Source organism: Petromyzon marinus, unplaced genomic scaffold, assembly GCF_048934315.1.
Source record: "Petromyzon marinus isolate PM22_M1 ecotype Great Lakes invasive population unplaced genomic scaffold, UKy_Petmar_22M1.pri1.0 PM_G_Scaffold_89, whole genome shotgun sequence".
Classification (NCBI taxonomy): domain Eukaryota; kingdom Metazoa; phylum Chordata; class Hyperoartia; order Petromyzontiformes; family Petromyzontidae; genus Petromyzon; species Petromyzon marinus.
Genome location: NW_027423045.1, coordinates 531,240 through 555,868, shown reverse-complemented (window position 1 = coordinate 555,868; position 24,629 = coordinate 531,240). Strand labels below are relative to the sequence as shown.

Sequence of the window (24,629 nt, the reverse complement as noted above, 5' to 3'; positions counted from 1 at the left end):
CCCATAGACTCACACAGAGACACATAGACTCACACAGAGACCCATAGACTCACACAGAGACCCACAGACTCACACAGAGACCCCTAAACTCACACAGAGACCCATAGACTTACACAGAGACCCACAGACTCACACAGAGACCCATAGACGCACACAGAGACCCACAGACTCACGCAGAGACCCACAGACTCACACAGAGACCCACAGACTCGCACAGAGATCCACAGACTCACACAGAGACCCATAGACTCACACAGAGACCCATAGACTCAATACAGAGACCCATAGACTCACACAGAGACCCACAGACTCACACAGAGACCCATAGACTCACACAGAGAACCATAGACTCACACAGAGACCCACAGACTCACACAGAGACCGACAGACTCACACAGAGACCCACAGACTCACACAGAGACACATAGACTCACACAGAGACGCATAGACTCACACAGAGACCCATAGACTCACACATAGACCCATAGACTCACACAGAGACCCATAGACTCACACAGAGACCCATAGACTCACACAGAGACCCACAGACTCACACAGAGACCCACAGACTCACACAGAGACCCATAGACTCACACAGAGACCCATAGACTCACACAGAGACACATAGACTCACACAGAGACCCATAGACTCACACAGAGACACATAGACTCACACAGAGACCCATAGACTCACACAGAGACCCACAGACTCACACAGAGACCCCTAAACTCACACAGAGACCCATAGACTTACACAGAGACCCACAGACTCACACAGAGCCCCATAGACTCACACAGAGACCCACAGACTCACGCAGAGACCCACAGACTCACACAGAGACCCACAGACTCACACAGAGATCCACAGACTCACACAGAGACCCATAGACTCACACGGAGACCCATAGACTCACACAGAGACCCATAGACTCACACAGAGACCCATAGACTCACACAGAGACCCATAGACTCACACAGAGACCCACAGACTCACACAGAGACCCACAGACTCACACAGAGACCCATAGACTCACACAGAGACCCATAGACTCACACAGAGACACATAGACTCACACAGAGACCCATAGACTCACACAGAGACACATAGACTCACACAGAGACCCATAGACTCACACAGAGACCCACAGACTCACACAGAGACCCCTAAACTCACACAGAGACCCATAGACTTACACAGAGACCCACAGACTCACACAGAGCCCCATAGACTCACACAGAGACCCACAGACTCACGCAGAGACCCACAGACTCACACAGAGACCCACAGACTCACACAGAGATCCACAGACTCACACAGAGACCCATAGACTCACACGGAGACCCATAGACTCACACAGAGACCCATAGACTCACACAGAGACCCATAGACTCACACAGAGACCCATAGACTCACACAGAGACACATAGACTCACACAGAGACCCATAGACTCACACAGAAACCCACAGACTCACACAGAGACCCATAGAATCACACAGAGACCCACAGACTCACACAGAGACCCACAGACTCGCACAGAGATCCACAGACTCACACAGAGACCCATAGACTAACACAGAGACCCATAAACTCACACAGAGACCCATAGACTCACACAGAGACCCATAGACTCACACAGAGACACATAGACTCACACAGAGACCCATAGACTCACACAGAGACACATAGACTCAAACAGAGACCCATAGACTCACACAGAGACACATAGACTCACACAGAGACCCATAGACTCACACAGAGACACATAGACTCACACAGAGACCCATAGACTCACACAGAGACACATAGACTCACACAGAGACCCATAGACTCACACAGAGACCCACAGACTCACACAGAGACCCCTAAACTCACACAGAGACCCATAGACTTACACAGAGACCCACAGACTCACACAGAGACCCATAGACTCACACAGAGACCCACAGACTCACGCAGAGACCCAAAGACTCACACAGAGACCCACAGACTCGCACAGAGATCCACAGACTCACACAGAGACCCATAGACTCACACGGAGACCCATAGACTCACACAGAGACCCATAGACTCACACAGAGACCCATAGACTCACACAGAGACACATAGACTCACACAGAGACCCATAGACTCACACAGAGACACATAGACTCACACAGAGACCCATAGACTCACACAGAGACCCACAGACTCACACAGAGACCCATAGAATCACACAGAGACCCACAGACTCACACAGAGACCCACAGACTCGCACAGAGATCCACAGACTCACACAGAGACCCATAGACTAACACAGAGACCCATAAACTCACACAGAGACCCATAGACTCACACAGAGACCCATAGACTCACACAGAGACCCATAGACTCACACAGAGACACATAGACTCACACAGAGACCCATAGACTCACACAGAGACACATCGACTCAAACAGAGACCCATAGACTCACACAGAGACACATAGACTCACACAGAGACCCATAGACTCACACAGAGACACATAGACTCACACAGAGACCCATAGACTCACACAGAGACCCACAGACTCACACAGAGACCCACAGACTCACACAGAGACCCATAGACTCACACAGAGACCCATAGACTCACACAGAGACACATAGACTCACACAGAGACCCATAGACTCACACAGAGACACATAGACTCACACAGAGACCCATAGACTCACACAGAGACCCACAGACTCACACAGAGACCCCTAAACTCACACAGAGACCCATAGACTTACACAGAGACCCACAGACTCACACAGAGCCCCATAGACTCACACAGAGACCCACAGACTCACGCAGAGACCCACAGACTCACACAGAGACCCACAGACTCACACAGAGATCCACAGACTCACACAGAGACCCATAGACGCACACGGAGACCCATAGACTCACACAGAGACCCATAGACTCACACAGAGACCCATAGACTCACACAGAGACCCATAGACTCACACAGAGACACATAGACTCACACAGAGACCCATAGACTCACACAGAAACCCACAGACTCACACAGAGACCCATAGAATCACACAGAGACCCACAGACTCACACAGAGACCCACAGACTCGCACAGAGATCCACAGACTCACACAGAGACCCATAGACTAACACAGAGACCCATAAACTCACACAGAGACCCATAGACTCACACAGAGACCCATAGACTCACACAGAGACACATAGACTCACACAGAGACCCATAGACTCACACAGAGACACATAGACTCAAACAGAGACCCATAGACTCACACAGAGACACATAGACTCACACAGAGACCCATAGACTCACACAGAGACACATAGACTCACACAGAGACCCATAGACTCACACAGAGACACATAGATTCACACAGAGACCCATAGACTCACACAGAGACCCACAGACTCACACAGAGACCCCTAAACTCACACAGAGACCCATAGACTTACACAGAGACCCACAGACTCACACAGAGACCCATAGACTCACACAGAGACCCACAGACTCACGCAGAGACCCACAGACTCACACAGAGACCCACAGACTCGCACAGAGATCCACAGACTCACACAGAGACCCATAGACTCACACGGAGACCCATAGACTCACACAGAGACCCATAGACTCACACAGAGACCCATAGACTCACACAGAGACACATAGACTCACACAGAGACCCATAGACTCACACAGAGACACATAGACTCACACAGAGACCCATAGACTCACACAGAGACCCACAGACTCACACAGAGACCCATAGAATCACACAGAGACCCACAGACTCACACAGAGACCCACAGACTCGCACAGAGATCCACAGACTCACACAGAGACCCATAGACTAACACAGAGACCCATAAACTCACACAGAGACCCATAGACTCACACAGAGACCCATAGACTCACACAGAGACCCATAGACTCACACAGAGACACATAGACTCACACAGAGACCCATAGACTCACACAGAGACACATCGACTCAAACAGAGACCCATAGACTCACACAGAGACACATAGACTCACACAGAGACCCATAGACTCACACAGAGACACATAGACTCACACAGAGACCCATAGACTCACATAGAGACCCACAGACTCACACAGAGACCCATAGACTCACACAGAGACCCACAGACTCACACAGAGACCCACAGACTCGCACAGAGATACACAGACTCACACATAGACCCATAGACTCACACAGAGACCCATAAACTCACACAGAGACCCATAGACTCACACAGAGACCCATAGACTCACACAGAGACCCACAGACTCGCACAGAGATCCACAGACTCACACAGAGACCCATAGACTCACACAGAGACCCATAGACTCACACAGAGACCCATAGACTCACACAGAGACCCACAGACTCACACAGAGACCCATAGACTCACACAGAGAACCATAGACTCACACAGAGACACACAGACTCACACAGAGACCGACAGACTCACACAGAGACCCACAGACTCACACAGAGACCCATAGACTCACACAGAGACCCATAGACTCACACAGAGACCCATAGACTCACACAGAGACCGACAGACTCACACAGAGACCCACAGACTCACACAGAGACCCATAGACGCACACAGAGACCCACAGACTCACACAGAGACCCACAGACTCGCACAGAGATCCACAGACTCACACAGAGACCCATAGACTCACACAGAGACCCATAGACTCACACAGAGACCCATAGACTCACACAGAGACCCACAGACTCACACAGAGACCCATAGACTCACACAGAGAACCATAGACTCACACAGAGACCCACAGACTCACACAGAGACCGACAGACTCACACAGAGACCCACAGACTCACACAGAGACACATAGACTCACACAGAGATGCATAGACTCACACAGAGACCCATAGACTCAAACATAGACCCATAGACTCACACAGAGACCCATAGACTCACACAGAGACCCATAGACTCACACAGAGACCCACAGACTCACACAGAGACCCACAGACTCACACAGAGACCCATAGACTCACACAGAGACCCATAGACTCACACAGAGACCCATAGACTCACACAGAGACACATAGACTCACACAGAGACCCATAGACTCACACAGAGACACATAGACTCACACAGAGACCCATAGACTCACACAGAGACCCACAGACTCACACAGAGACCCCTAAACTCACACAGAGACCCATAGACTTACACAGAGACCCACAGACTCACACAGAGCCCCATAGACTCACACAGAGACCCACAGACTCACGCAGAGACCCACAGACTCACACAGAGACCCACAGACTCACACAGAGACCCACAGACTCACACAGAGACCCATAGACTCACACAGAGACCCATAGACTCACACAGAGACCCATAGACTCACACAGAGACACATAGACTCACACAGAGACCGACAGACTCACACAGAGACCCACAGACTCACACAGAGACCCATAGACGCACACAGAGACCCACAGACTCACACAGAGACCCACAGACTCGCACAGAGATCCACAGACTCACACAGAGACCCATAGACTCACACAGAGACCCATAGACTCACACAGAGACCCATAGACTCACACAGAGACCCACAGACTCACACAGAGACCCATAGACTCACACAGAGAACCATAGACTCACACAGAGACCCACAGACTCACACAGAGACCGACAGACTCACACAGAGACCCACAGACTCACACAGAGACACATAGACTCACACAGAGACGCATAGACTCACACAGAGACCCATAGACTCACACATAGACCCATAGACTCACACAGAGACCCATAGACTCACACAGAGACCCATAGACTCACACAGAGACCCACAGACTCACACAGAGACCCACAGACTCACACAGAGACCCATAGACTCACACAGAGACCCATAGACTCACACAGAGACCCATAGACTCACACAGAGACACATAGACTCACACAGAGACCCATAGACTCACACAGAGACACATAGACTCACACAGAGACCCATAGACTCACACAGAGACCCACAGACTCACACAGAGACCCCTAAACTCACACAGAGACCCATAGACTTACACAGAGACCCACAGACTCACACAGAGCCCCATAGACTCACACAGAGACCCACAGACTCACGCAGAGACCCACAGACTCACACAGAGACCCACAGACTCACACAGAGACCCACAGACTCACACAGAGACCCATAGACTCACACAGAGACCCATAGACTCACACAGAGACACATAGACTCACACAGAGACCCATAGACTCACACAGAGACACATAGACTCACACAGAGACCCATAGACTCACACAGAGACCCACAGACTCACACAGAGACCCCTAAACTCACACAGAGACCCATAGACTTACACAGAGACCCACAGACTCACACAGAGCCCCATAGACTCACACAGAGACCCACAGACTCACGCAGAGACCCACAGACTCACACAGAGACCCACAGACTCACACAGAGATCCACAGACTCACACAGAGACCCATAGACTCACACGGAGACCCATAGACTCACACAGAGACCCATAGACTCACACAGAGACCCATAGACTCACACAGAGACACATAGACTCACACAGAGACCCATAGACTCACACAGAGACACATAGACTCACACAGAGACCCATAGACTCACACAGAGACCCACAGACTCACACAGAGACCCATAGAATCACACAGAGACCCACAGACTCACACAGAGACCCACAGACTCGCACAGAGATCCACAGACTCACACAGAGACCCATAGACTAACACAGAGACCCATAAACTCACACAGAGACCCATAGACTCACACAGAGACCCATAGACTCACACAGAGACACATAGACTCACACAGAGACCCATAGACTCACACAGAGACACATAGACTCAAACAGAGACCCATAGACTCACAGAGAGACACATAGACTCACACAGAGACCCATAGACTCACACAGAGACACATAGACTCACACAGAGACCCATAGACTCACACAGAGACACATAGACTCACACAGAGACCCATAGACTCACACAGAGACCCCTAAACTCACACAGAGACCCATAGACTTACACAGAGACCCACAGACTCACACAGAGACCCATAGACTCACACAGAGACCCACAGACTCACGCAGAGACCCACAGACTCACACAGAGACCCACAGACTCGCACAGAGATCCACAGACTCACACAGAGACCCATAGACTCACACGGAGACCCATAGACTCACACAGAGACCCATAGACTCACACAGAGACCCATAGACTCACACAGAGACACATAGACTCACACAGAGACCCATAGACTCACACAGAGACACATAGACTCACACAGAGACCCATAGACTCACACAGAGACCCACAGACTCACACAGAGACCCATAGAATCACACAGAGACCCACAGACTCACACAGAGACCCACAGACTCGCACAGAGATCCATAGACTCACACAGAGACCCATAGACTAACACAGAGACCCATAAACTCACACAGAGACCCATAGACTCACACAGAGACCCATAGACTCACACAGAGACCCATAGACTCACACAGAGACACATAGACTCACACAGAGACCCATAGACTCACACAGAGACACATCGACTCAAACAGAGACCCATAGACTCACACAGAGACACATAGACTCACACAGAGACCCATAGACTCACACAGAGACACATAGACTCACACAGAGACCCATAGACTCACATAGAGACCCACAGACTCACACAGAGACCCATAGACTCACACAGAGACCCACAGACTCACACAGAGACCCACAGACTCGCACAGAGATCCACAGACTCACACATAGACCCATAGACTCACACAGAGACCCATAAACTCACACAGAGACCCATAGACTCACACAGAGACCCATAGACTCACACAGAGACCCACAGACTTGCACAGAGATCCACAGACTCACACAGAGACCCATAGACTCACACAGAGACCCATAGACTCACACAGAGACCCACAGACTCACACAGAGACCCATAGACTCACACAGAGAACCATAGACTCACACAGAGACACACAGACTCACACAGAGACCGACAGACTCACACAGAGACCCACAGACTCACACAGAGACCCATAGACTCACACAGAGACCCATAGACTCACACAGAGACCCATAGACTCACACAGAGACCCATAGACTCACACATAGACCCATAGACTCACACAGAGACCCATAGACTAACACAGAGACCCATAGACTCACACAGAGACCCACAGACTCACACAGAGACCCATAGACTCACACAGAGATCCACAGACTCACACAGAGACCCATAGACTCACACAGAGACCCATAGACTCACACAGAGTGCCACAGACTCACACAGAGACCGACAGACTCACACAGAGACCCACAGACTCACACAGAGACCCATAGACTCACACAGAGACCCATAGACTCACACAGAGACCCATAGACTCACACAGAGACCCATAGACTCACACAGAGACCCACAGACTCACACAGAGACCCATAGACTCACACAGAGACCCACAGACTCACACAGACCCACAGACTCGCACAGAGATCCACAGACTCACACATAGACCCATAGACTCACACAGAGACCCATAAACTCACACAGAGACCCATAGACTCACACAGAGACCCATAGACTCACACAGAGACCCTTAGACTCACACAGAGACCCATAGACTCACACAGAGACCCACAGACTCACACAGAGACACATAGCCTCACACAGAGACCCATAGACTCACACAGAGACCCATAGACTCACACAGAGACACATAGACTCACACAGAGACACATAGACTCACACAGAGACCCATAGACTCACACAGAGACCCATAGACTCACACAGAGACCCACAGACTCACACAGAGACACATAGACTCACACAGAGACACATAGACTCACACAGAGACGCATAGACTCACACAGAGACCCATGGACTCACACATAGACCCATAGACTCACACAGAGACCCATAGACTCACACAGAGACCCATAGACTCACACAGAGACCCACAGACTCACACAGAGACCCACAGACTCACACAGAGACCCATAGACTCACACAGAGACCCATAGACTCACACAGAGACACATAGACTCACACAGAGACCCATAGACTCACACAGAGACACATAGACTCACACAGAGACCCATAGACTCACACAGAGACCCACAGACTCACACAGAGACCCCTAAACTCACACAGAGACCCATAGACTTACACAGAGACCCACAGACTCACACAGAGCCCCATAGACTCACACAGAGACCCACAGACTCACGCAGAGACCCACAGACTCACACAGAGACCCACAGACTCACACAGAGATCCACAGACTCACACAGAGACCCATAGACTCACACGGAGACCCATAGACTCACACAGAGACCCATAGACTCACACAGAGACCCATAGACTCACACAGAGACCCATAGACTCACACAGAGACACATAGACTCACACAGAGACCCATAGACTCACACAGAAACCCACAGACTCACACAGAGACCCATAGAATCACACAGAGACCCACAGACTCACACAGAGACCCACAGACTCGCACAGAGATCCACAGACTCACACAGAGACCCATAGACTAACACAGAGACCCATAAACTCACACAGAGACCCATAGACTCACACAGAGACCCATAGACTCACACAGAGACACATAGACTCACACAGAGACCCATAGACTCACACAGAGACACATAGACTCAAACAGAGACCCATAGACTCACACAGAGACACATAGACTCACACAGAGACCCATAGACTCACACAGAGACACATAGACTCACACAGAGACCCATAGACTCACACAGAGACACATAGACTCACACAGAGACCCATAGACTCACACAGAGACCCACAGACTCACACAGAGACCCCTAAACTCACACAGAGACCCATAAACTTACACAGAGACCCACAGACTCACACAGAGACCCATAGACTCACACAGAGACCCACAGACTCACGCAGAGACCCACAGACTCACACAGAGACCCACAGACTCGCACAGAGATCCACAGACTCACACAGAGACCCATAGACTCACACGGAGACCCATAGACTCACACAGAGACCCATAGACTCACACAGAGACCCATAGACTCACACAGAGACCCATAGACTCATACAGAGACCCATAGACTCACACAGAGACACATAGACTCACACAGAGACCCATAGACTCACACAGAGACCCACAGACTCACACAGAGACCCATAGAATCACACAGAGACCCACAGACTCACACAGAGACCCACAGACTCGCACAGAGATCCACAGACTCACACAGAGACCCATAGACTAACACAGAGACCCATAAACTCACACAGAGACCCATAGACTCACACAGAGACCCATAGACTCACACAGAGACCCATAGACTCACACAGAGACACATAGACTCACACAGAGACCCATAGACTCACACAGAGACACATCGACTCAAACAGAGACCCATAGACTCACACAGAGACACATAGACTCACACAGAGACCCATAGACTCACACAGAGACACATAGACTCACACAGAGACCCATAGACTCACATAGAGACCCACAGACTCACACAGAGACCCATAGACTCACACAGAGACCCACAGACTCACACAGAGACCCACAGACTCGCACAGAGATCCACAGACTCACACATAGACCCATAGACTCACACAGAGACCCATAAACTCACACAGAGACCCATAGACTCACACAGAGACCCATAGACTCACACAGAGACCCACAGACTCGCACAGAGATCCACAGACTCACACAGAGACCCATAGACTCACACAGAGACCCATAGACTCACACAGAGACCCATAGACTCACACAGAGACCCACAGACTCACACAGAGACCCATAGACTCACACAGAGAACCATAGACTCACACAGAGACACACAGACTCACACAGAGACCGACAGACTCACACAGAGACCCACAGACTCACACAGAGACCCATAGACTCACACAGAGACCCATAGACTCACACAGAGACCCATAGACTCACACAGAGACCGACAGACTCACACAGAGACCCACAGACTCACACAGAGACCCATAGACGCACACAGAGACCCACAGACTCACACAGAGACCCACAGACTCGCACAGAGATCCACAGACTCACACAGAGACCCATAGACTCACACAGAGACCCATAGACTCACACAGAGACCCATAGACTCACACAGAGACCCACAGACTCACACAGAGACCCATAGACTCACACAGAGAACCATAGACTCACACAGAGACCCACAGACTCACACAGAGACCGACAGACTCACACAGAGACCCACAGACTCACACAGAGACACATAGACTCACACAGAGACGCATAGACTCACACAGAGACCCATAGACTCACACATAGACCCATAGACTCACACAGAGACCCATAGACTCACACAGAGACCCATAGACTCACACAGAGACCCACAGACTCACACAGAGACCCACAGACTCACACAGAGACCCATAGACTCACACAGAGACCCATAGACTCACACAGAGACCCATAGACTCACACAGAGACACATAGACTCACACAGAGACCCATAGACTCACACAGAGACACATAGACTCACACAGAGACCCATAGACTCACACAGAGACCCACAGACTCACACAGAGACCCCTAAACTCACACAGAGACCCATAGACTTACACAGAGACCCACAGACTCACACAGAGCCCCATAGACTCACACAGAGACCCACAGACTCACGCAGAGACCCACAGACTCACACAGAGACCCACAGACTCACACAGAGACCCACAGACTCACACAGAGACCCATAGACTCACACAGAGACCCATAGACTCACACAGAGACCCATAGACTCACACAGAGACACATAGACTCACACAGAGACCCATAGACTCACACAGAGACACATAGACTCACACAGAGACCCATAGACTCACACAGAGACCCACAGACTCACACAGAGACCCCTAAACTCACACAGAGACCCATAGACTTACACAGAGACCCACAGACTCACACAGAGCCCCATAGACTCACACAGAGACCCACAGACTCACGCAGAGACCCACCGACTCACACAGAGACCCACAGACTCACACAGAGATCCACAGACTCACACAGAGACCCATAGACTCACACGGAGACCCATAGACTCACACAGAGACCCATAGACTCACACAGAGACCCATAGACTCACACAGAGACACATAGACTCACACAGAGACCCATAGACTCACACAGAGACACATAGACTCACACAGAGACCCATAGACTCACACAGAGACCCACAGACTCACACAGAGACCCATAGAATCACACAGAGACCCACAGACTCACACAGAGACCCACAGACTCGCACAGAGATCCACAGACTCACACAGAGACCCATAGACTAACACAGAGACCCATAAACTCACACAGAGACCCATAGACTCACACAGAGACCCATAGACTCACACAGAGACACATAGACTCACACAGAGACCCATAGACTCACACAGAGACACATAGACTCAAACAGAGACCCATAGACTCACAGAGAGACACATAGACTCACACAGAGACCCATAGACTCACACAGAGACACATAGACTCACACAGAGACCCATAGACTCACACAGAGACACATAGACTCACACAGAGACCCATAGACTCACACAGAGACCCCTAAACTCACACAGAGACCCATAGACTTACACAGAGACCCACAGACTCACACAGAGACCCATAGACTCACACAGAGACCCACAGACTCACGCAGAGACCCACAGACTCACACAGAGACCCACAGACTCACACAGAGACCCACAGACTCGCACAGAGATCCATAGACTCATACAGAGACCCATAGACTAACACAGAGACCCATAAACTCACACAGAGACCCATAGACTCACACAGAGACCCATAGACTCACACAGAGACCCATAGACTCACACAGAGACACATAGACTCACACAGAGACCCATAGACTCACACAGAGACACATCGACTCAAACAGAGACCCATAGACTCACACAGAGGCACATAGACTCACACAGAGACCCATAGACTCACACAGAGACACATAGACTCACACAGAGACCCATAGACTCACATAGAGACCCACAGACTCACACAGAGACCCATAGACTCACACAGAGACCCACAGACTCACACAGAGACCCACAGACTCGCACAGAGATCCACAGACTCACACATAGACCCATAGACTCACACAGAGACCCATAAACTCACACAGAGACCCATAGACTCACACAGAGACCCATAGACTCACACAGAGACCCACAGACTTGCACAGAGATCCACAGACTCACACAGAGACCCATAGACTCACACAGAGACCCATAGACTCACACAGAGACCCATAGACTCACACAGAGACACATAGACTCACACAGAGACCCATAGACTCACACAGAGACACATCGACTCAAACAGAGACCCATAGACTCACACAGAGACACATAGACTCACACAGAGACCCATAGACTCACACAGAGACACATAGACTCACACAGAGACCCATAGACTCACATAGAGACCCACAGACTCACACAGAGACCCATAGACTCACACAGAGACCCACAGACTCACACAGAGACCCACAGACTCGCACAGAGATCCACAGACTCACACATAGACCCATAGACTCACACAGAGACCCATAAACTCACACAGAGACCCATAGACTCACACAGAGACCCATAGACTCACACAGAGACCCACAGACTCGCACAGAGATCCACAGACTCACACAGAGACCCATAGACTCACACAGAGACCCATAGACTCACACAGAGACCCATAGACTCACACAGAGACCCACAGACTCACACAGAGACCCATAGACTCACACAGAGAACCATAGACTCACACAGAGACACACAGACTCACACAGAGACCGACAGACTCACACAGAGACCCACAGACTCACACAGAGACCCATAGACTCACACAGAGACCCATAGACTCACACAGAGACCCATAGACTCACACAGAGACCGACAGACTCACACAGAGACCCACAGACTCACACAGAGACCCATAGACGCACACAGAGACCCACAGACTCACACAGAGACCCACAGACTCGCACAGAGATCCACAGACTCACACAGAGACCCATAGACTCACACAGAGACCCATAGACTCACACAGAGACCCATAGACTCACACAGAGACCCACAGACTCACACAGAGACCCATAGACTCACACAGAGAACCATAGACTCACACAGAGACCCACAGACTCACACAGAGACCGACAGACTCACACAGAGACCCACAGACTCACACAGAGACACATAGACTCACACAGAGACGCATAGACTCACACAGAGACCCATAGACTCACACATAGACCCATAGACTCACACAGAGACCCATAGACTCACACAGAGACCCATAGACTCACACAGAGACCCACAGACTCACACAGAGACCCACAGACTCACACAGAGACCCATAGACTCACACAGAGACCCATAGACTCACACAGAGACCCATAGACTCACACAGAGACACATAGACTCACACAGAGACCCATAGACTCACACAGAGACACATAGACTCACACAGAGACCCATAGACTCACACAGAGACCCACAGACTCACACAGAGACCCCTAAACTCACACAGAGACCCATAGACTTACACAGAGACCCACAGACTCACACAGAGCCCCATAGACTCACACAGAGACCCACAGACTCACGCAGAGACCCACAGACTCACACAGAGACCCACAGACTCACACAGAGACCCACAGACTCACACAGAGACCCATAGACTCACACAGAGACCCATAGACTCACACAGAGACCCATAGACTCACACAGAGACACATAGACTCACACAGAGACCCATAGACTCACACAGAGACACATAGACTCACACAGAGACCCATAGACTCACACAGAGACCCACAGACTCACACAGAGACCCCTAAACTCACACAGAGACCCATAGACTTACACAGAGACCCACAGACTCACACAGAGCCCCATAGACTCACACAGAGACCCACAGACTCACGCAGAGACCCACCGACTCACACAGAGACCCACAGACTCACACAGAGATCCACAGACTCACACAGAGACCCATAGACTCACACGGAGACCCATAGACTCACACAGAGACCCATAGACTCACACAGAGACCCATAGACTCACACAGAGACACATAGACTCACACAGAGACCCATAGACTCACACAGAGACACATAGACTCACACAGAGACCCATAGACTCACACAGAGACCCACAGACTCACACAGAGACCCATAGAATCACACAGAGACCCACAGACTCACACAGAGACCCACAGACTCGCACAGAGATCCACAGACTCACACAGAGACCCATAGACTAACACAGAGACCCATAAACTCACACAGAGACCCATAGACTCACACAGAGACCCATAGACTCACACAGAGACACATAGACTCACACAGAGACCCATAGACTCACACAGAGACACATAGACTCAAACAGAGACCCATAGACTCACAGAGAGACACATAGACTCACACAGAGACACATCGACTCAAACAGAGACCCATAGACTCACACAGAGACCCACAGACTCACACAGAGACCCATAGACTCACACAGAGAACCATAGACTCACACAGAGACACACAGACTCACACAGAGCTTGACAGACTCACACAGAGACCCACAGACTCACACAGAGACCCATAGACTCACACAGAGACCCATAGACTCACACAGAGACCCATAGACTCACACAGAGACCCATAGACTCACACATAGACCCATAGACTCACACAGAGACCCATAGACTAACACAGAGACCCATAGACTCACACAGAGACCCACAGACTCACACAGAGACCCATAGACTCACACAGAGACCCACAGACTCACACAGAGACCCATAGACTCACACAGAGACCCATAGACTCACACAGAGTGCCACAGACTCACACAGAGACCGACAGACTCACACAGAGACCCACAGACTCACACAGAGACCCATAGACTCACACAGAGACCCATAGACTCACACAGAGACCCATAGACTCACACAGAGACCCATAGACTCACACAGAGACCCACAGACTCACACAGAGACCCATAGACTCACACAGAGACCCACAGACTCACACAGACCCACAGACTCGCACAGAGATCCACAGACTCACACATAGACCCATAGACTCACACAGAGACCCATAAACTCACACAGAGACCCATAGACTCACACAGAGACCCATAGACTCACACAGAGACCCACAGACTCACGCAGAGACCCATACACTCACACAGAGACCCACAGACTCACACAGAGACCCACAGACTCACACAGAGACCCACAGACTCGCACAGAGATCCACAGACTCACACAGAGACCCATAGACTCACACAGAGACCCATAGACTCACACAGAGACCCATAGAGTCACACAGAGACACATAGACTCACACAGAGACCCATAGACTCACACAGAGGCAATAGACCCACTCAGAGACCCATAGACTCACGCAGAGACCCATAGACTCACATAGAGACCCATAGACTCACTCAGAGACCCATAGACTCACACAGAGACCCTTAGACTCACACAGAGACCCATAGACTCACACAGAGACCCACAGACTCACACAGAGACACATAGCCTCACACAGAGACCCATAGACTCACACAGAGACCCATAGACTCACACAGAGACACATAGACTCACACAGAGACACATAGACTCACACAGAGACCCATAGACTCACACAGAGACCCATAGACTCACACAGAGACCCACAGACTCACACAGAGACCCATAGACTCACTTAGAGACCCATAGACTCACACAGAGACCCATAAACTCACACAGAGACCCATAGACTCACACAGAGACCCATAGACTCACACAGAGACCCATAGACTCACACAGAGACACATAGACTCACACAGAGACCCACAGACTCACACAGAGACCCACAGACTCACACAGAGACCCATAGACTCACACAGAGACCCATAGACTCACACAGAGACACATAGACTCACACAGAGACCCATAGACTCACACAGAGACACATAGACTCACACAGAGACCCATAGACTCACACAGAGACCCACAGACTCACACAGAGACCCCTAAACTCACACAGAGACACATAGACTCACACAGAGACCCATAGACTCACACAGAGACACATAGACTCACACAGAGACCCATAGACTCACATAGAGACCCACAGACTCACACAGAGACCCATAGACTCACACAGAGACCCACAGACTCACACAGAGACCCACAGACTCGCACAGAGATCCACAGACTCACACATAGACCCATAGACTCACACAGAGACCCATAAACTCACACAGAGACCCATAGACTCACACAGAGACCCATAGACTCACACAGAGACCCACAGACTCGCACAGAGATCCACAGACTCACACAGAGACCCATAGACTCACACAGAGACCCATAGACTCACACAGAGACCCATAGACTCACACAGAGACCCACAGACTCACACAGAGACCCATAGACTCACACAGAGACCCATAGACTCACACAGAGACCCATAGACTCACACAGAGACCCACAGACTCACACAGAGACCCACAGACTCACACAGAGACCCATAGACTCACACAGAGACCCATAGACTCACACAGAGACCCATAGACTCACACAGAGACACATAGACTCACACAGAGACCCATAGACTCACACAGAGACACATAGACTCACACAGAGACCCATAGACTCACACAGAGACCCACAGACTCACACAGAGACCCCTAAACTCACACAGAGACCCATAGACTTACACAGAGACCCACAGACTCACACAGAGCCCCATAGACTCACACAGAGACCCACAGACTCACACAGAGACCCATAGACTCACACAGAGAACCATAGACTCACACAGAGACACACAGACTCACACAGAGACCGACAGACTCAAACAGAGACCCACAGACTCACACAGAGACCCATAGACTCACACAGAGACCCATAGACTCACACAGAGACCCATAGACTCACACAGAGACCGACAGACTCACACAGAGACCGACAGACTCACACAGAGACCCACAGACTCACACAGAGACCCATAGACGCACACAGAGACCCACAGACTCACACAGAGACCCACAGACTCGCACAGAGATCCACAGACTCACACAGAGACCCATAGACTCACACAGAGACCCATAGACTCACACAGAGACCCATAGACTCACACAGAGACCCACAGACTCACACAGAGACCCATAGACTCACACAGAGAACCATAGACTCACACAGAGACCCACAGACTCACACAGAGACTGACAGACTCACACAGAGACCCACAGACTCACACAGAGACACATAGACTCACACAGAGACGCATAGACTCACACAGAGACCCATAGACTCACACATAGACCCATAGACTCACACAGAGACCCATAGACTCACACAGAGACCCATAGACTCACACAGAGACCCACAGACTCACACAGAGACCCACAGACTCACACAGAGACCCATAGACTCACACAGAGACCCATAGACTCACACAGAGACCCATAGCCTCACACAGAGACACATAGACTCACACAGAGACCCATAGACTCACACAGAGACACATAGACTCACACAGAGACCCATAGACTCACACAGAGACCCACAGACTCACACAGAGACCCCTAAACTCACACAGAGACCCATAGACTTACACAGAGACCCACAGACTCACACAGAGCCCCATAGACTCACACAGAGACCCACAGACTCACGCAGAGACCCACAGACTCACACAGAGACCCACAGACTCACACAGAGACCCACAGACTCACACAGAGACCCATAGACTCACACAGAGACCCATAGACTCACACAGAGACCCATAGACTCACACAGAGACACATAGACTCACACAGAGACCCATAGACTCACACAGAGACACATAGACTCACACAGAGACCCATAGACTCACACAGAGACCCACAGACTCACACAGAGACCCCTAAACTCACACAGAGACCCATAGACTTACACAGAGACCCACAGACTCACACAGAGCCCCATAGACTCACACAGAGACCCACAGACTCACGCAGAGACCCACCGACTCACACAGAGACCCACAGACTCACACAGAGATCCACAGACTCACACAGAGACCCATAGACTCACACGGAGACCCATAGACTCACACAGAGACCCATAGACTCACACAGAGACCCATAGACTCACACAGAGACACATAGACTCACACAGAGACCCATAGACTCACACAGAGACACATAGACTCACACAGAGACCCATAGACTCACACAGAGACCCACAGACTCACACAGAGACCCATAGAATCACACAGAGACCCACAGACTCACACAGAGACCCACAGACTCGCACAGAGATCCACAGACTCACACAGAGACCCATAGACTAACACAGAGACCCATAAACTCACACAGAGACCCATAGACTCACACAGAGACCCATAGACTCACACAGAGACACATAGACTCACACAGAGACCCATAGACTCACACAGAGACACATAGACTCAAACAGAGACCCATAGACTCACAGAGAGACACATAGACTCACACAGAGACCCATAGACTCACACAGAGACCCATAGACTCACACAGAGACCCACAGACTCACACAGAGACCCATAGACTCACACAGAGAACCATAGACTCACACAGAGACACACAGACTCACACAGAGACCGACAGACTCACACAGAGACCCACAGACTCACACAGAGACCCATAGACTCACACAGAGACCCATAGACTCACACAGAGACCCATAGACTCACACAGAGACCCATAGACTCACACATAGACCCATAGACTCACACAGAGACCCATAGACTAACACAGAGACCCATAGACTCACACAGAGACCCACAGACTCACACAGAGACCCATAGACTCACACAGAGACCCACAGCCTCACACAGAGACCCATAGACTCACACAGAGACCCATAGACTCACACAGAGTGCCACAGACTCACACAGAGACCGACAGACTCACACAGAGACCCACAGACTCACACAGAGACCCATAGACTCACACAGAGACCCATAGACTCACACAGAGACCCATAGACTCACACAGAGACCCATAGACTCACACAGAGACCCACAGACTCACACAGAGACCCATAGACTCACACAGAGACCCACAGACTCACACAGACCCACAGACTCGCACAGAGATCCACAGACTCACACATAGACCCATAGACTCACACAGAGACCCATAAACTCACACAGAGACCCATAGACTCACACAGAGACCCATAGACTCACACAGAGACCCACAGACTCACGCAGAGACCCATACACTCACACAGAGACCCACAGACTCACACAGAGACCCACAGACTCACACAGAGACCCACAGACTCGCACAGAGATCCACAGACTCACACAGAGACCCATAGACTCACACAGAGACCCATAGACTCACACAGAGACCCATAGACTCACACAGAGACCCATAGAGTCACACAGAGACACATAGACTCACACAGAGACCCATAGACTCACACAGAGGCAATAGACCCACTCAGAGACCCATAGACTCACGCAGAGACCCATAGACTCACATAGAGACCCATAGACTCACTCAGAGACCCATAGACTCACACAGAGACCCTTAGACTCACACAGAGACCCATAGACTCACACAGAGACCCACAGACTCACACAGAGACACATAGCCTCACACAGAGACCCATAGACTCACACAGAGACCCATAGACTCACACAGAGACACATAGACTCACACAGAGACACATAGACTCACACAGAGACCCATAGACTCACACAGAGACCCATAGACTCACACAGAGACCCACAGACTCACACAGAGACCCATAGACTCACTTAGAGACCCATAGACTCACACAGAGACCCATAAACTCACACAGAGACCCATAGACTCACACAGAGACCCATAGACTCACACAGAGACCCATAGACTCACACAGAGACACATAGACTCACACAGAGACCCACAGACTCACACAGAGACCCACAGACTCACACAGAGACCCATAGACTCACACAGAGACCCATAGACTCACACAGAGACACATAGACTCACACAGAGACCCATAGACTCACACAGAGACACATAGACTCACACAGAGACCCATAGACTCACACAGAGACCCACAGACTCACACAGAGACCCCTAAACTCACACAGAGACACATAGACTCACACAGAGACCCATAGACTCACACAGAGACACATAGACTCACACAGAGACCCATAGACTCACATAGAGACCCACAGACTCACACAGAGACCCATAGACTCACACAGAGACCCACAGACTCACACAGAGACCCACAGACTCGCACAGAGATCCACAGACTCACACATAGACCCATAGACTCACACAGAGACCCATAAACTCACACAGAGACCCATAGACTCACACAGAGACCCATAGACTCACACAGAGACCCACAGACTCGCACAGAGATCCACAGACTCACACAGAGACCCATAGACTCACACAGAGACCCATAGACTCACACAGAGACCCATACACTCACACAGAGACCCACAGACTCACACAGAGACCCATAGACTCACACAGAGACCCATAGACTCACACAGAGACCCATAGACTCACACAGAGACCCACAGACTCACACAGAGACCCACAGACTCACACAGAGACCCATAGACTCACACAGAGACCCATAGACTCACACAGAGACCCATAGACTCACACAGAGACACATAGACTCACACAGAGACCCATAGACTCACACAGAGACACATAGACTCACACAGAGACCCATAGACTCACACAGAGACCCACAGACTCACACAGAGACCCCTAAACTCACACAGAGACCCATAGACTTACACAGAGACCCACAGACTCACACAGAGCCCCATAGACTCACACAGAGACCCACAGACTCACGCAGAGACCCACAGACTCACACAGAGACCCACAGACTCACACAGAGATCCACAGACTCACACAGAGACCCATAGACTCACACGGAGACCCATAGACTCACACAGAGACCCATAGACTCACACAGAGACCCATAGACTCACACAGAGACACATAGACTCACACAGAGACCCATAGACTCACACAGAGACACATAGACTCACACAGAGACCCATAGACTCACACAGAGACCCACAGACTCACACAGAGACCCATAGAATCACACAGAGACCCACAGACTCACACAGAGACCCACAGACTCGCACAGAGATCCACAGACTCACACAGAGACCCATAGACTAACACAGAGACCCATAAACTCACACAGAGACCCATAGACTCACACAGAGACCCATAGACTCACACAGAGACACATAGACTCACACAGAGACCCATAGACTCACACAGAGACACATAGACTCAAACAGAGACCCATAGACTCACACAGAGACACATAGACTCACACAGAGACCCATAGACTCACACAGAGACACATAGACTCACACAGAGACCCATAGACTCACACAGAGACACATAGACTCACACAGAGACCCATAGACTCACACAGAGACCCACAGACTCACACAGAGACCCCTAAACTCACACAGAGACCCATAGACTTACACAGAGACCCACAGACTCACACAGAGACCCATAGACTCACACAGAGACCCACAGACTCACGCAGAGACCCACAGACTCACACAGAGACCCACAGACTCGCACAGAGATCCACAGACTCACACAGAGACCCATAGACTCACACGGAGACCCATAGACTCACACAGAGACCCATAGACTCACACAGAGACCCATAGACTCACACAGAGACACATAGACTCACACAGAGACCCATAGACTCACACAGAGACCCATAGACTCACACAGAGACACATAGACTCACACAGAGACCCATAGACTCACACAGAGACACATAGACTCACACAGAGACCCATAGACTCACACAGAGACCCACAGACTCACACAGAGACCCCTAAACTCACACAGAGACCCATAGACTTACACAGAGACCCACAGACTCACACAGAGCCCCATAGACTCACACAGAGACCCACAGACTCACGCAGAGACCCACCGACTCACACAGAGACCCACAGACTCACACAGAGATCCACAGACTCACACAGAGACCCATAGACTCACACGGAGACCCATAGACTCACACAGAGACCCATAGACTCACACAGAGACCCATAGACTCACACAGAGACACATAGACTCACACAGAGACCCATAGACTCACACAGAGACACATAGACTCACACAGAGACCCATAGACTCACACAGAGACCCACAGACTCACACAGAGACCCATAGAATCACACAGAGACCCACAGACTCACACAGAGACCCACAGACTCGCACAGAGATCCACAGACTCACACAGAGACCCATAGACTAACACAGAGACCCATAAACTCACACAGAGACCCATAGACTCACACAGAGACCCATAGACTCACACAGAGACACATAGACTCACACAGAGACCCATAGACTCACACAGAGACACATAGACTCAAACAGAGACCCATAGACTCACAGAGAGACACATAGACTCACACAGAGACCCATAGACTCACACAGAGACCCATAGACTCACACAGAGACCCACAGACTCACACAGAGACCCATAGACTCACACAGAGAACCATAGACTCACACAGAGACACACAGACTCACACAGAGCTTGACAGACTCACACAGAGACCCACAGACTCACACAGAGACCCATAGACTCACACAGAGACCCATAGACTCACACAGAGACCCATAGACTCACACAGAGACCCATAGACTCACACATAGACCCATAGACTCACACAGAGACCCATAGACTAACACAGAGACCCATAGACTCACACAGAGACCCACAGACTCACACAGAGACCCATAGACTCACACAGAGACCCACAGACTCACACAGAGACCCATAGACTCACACAGAGACCCATAGACTCACACAGAGTGCCACAGACTCACACAGAGACCGACAGACTCACACAGAGACCCACAGACTCACACAGAGACCCATAGACTCACACAGAGACCCATAGACTCACACAGAGACCCATAGACTCACACAGAGACCCATAGACTCACACAGAGACCCACAGACTCACACAGAGACCCATAGACTCACACAGAGACCCACAGACTCACACAGACCCACAGACTCGCACAGAGATCCACAGACTCACACATAGACCCATAGACTCACACAGAGACCCATAAACTCACACAGAGACCCATAGACTCACACAGAGACCCATAGACTCACACAGAGACCCACAGACTCACGCAGAGACCCATACACTCACACAGAGACCCACAGACTCACACAGAGACCCACAGACTCACACAGAGACCCACAGACTCGCACAGAGATCCACAGACTCACACAGAGACCCATAGACTCACACAGAGACCCATAGACTCACACAGAGACCCATAGAGTCACACAGAGACACATAGACTCACACAGAGACCCATAGACTCACACAGAGGCAATAGACCCACTCAGAGACCCATAGACTCACGCAGAGACCCATAGACTCACATAGAGACCCATAGACTCACTCAGAGACCCATAGACTCACACAGAG

At 50.6% G+C, this 24,629-nt stretch overlaps 1 protein-coding gene across 3 annotated transcripts in view; it reads right to left on the bottom strand.

Annotated features, from left to right (window-relative positions):
- LOC142921744 (baculoviral IAP repeat-containing protein 7-B-like) overlaps positions 1 to 24,629 on the bottom strand; it is a 514,621-nt gene that overhangs the window by 20,581 nt on the left and 469,411 nt on the right. The window lies entirely within an intron of this gene.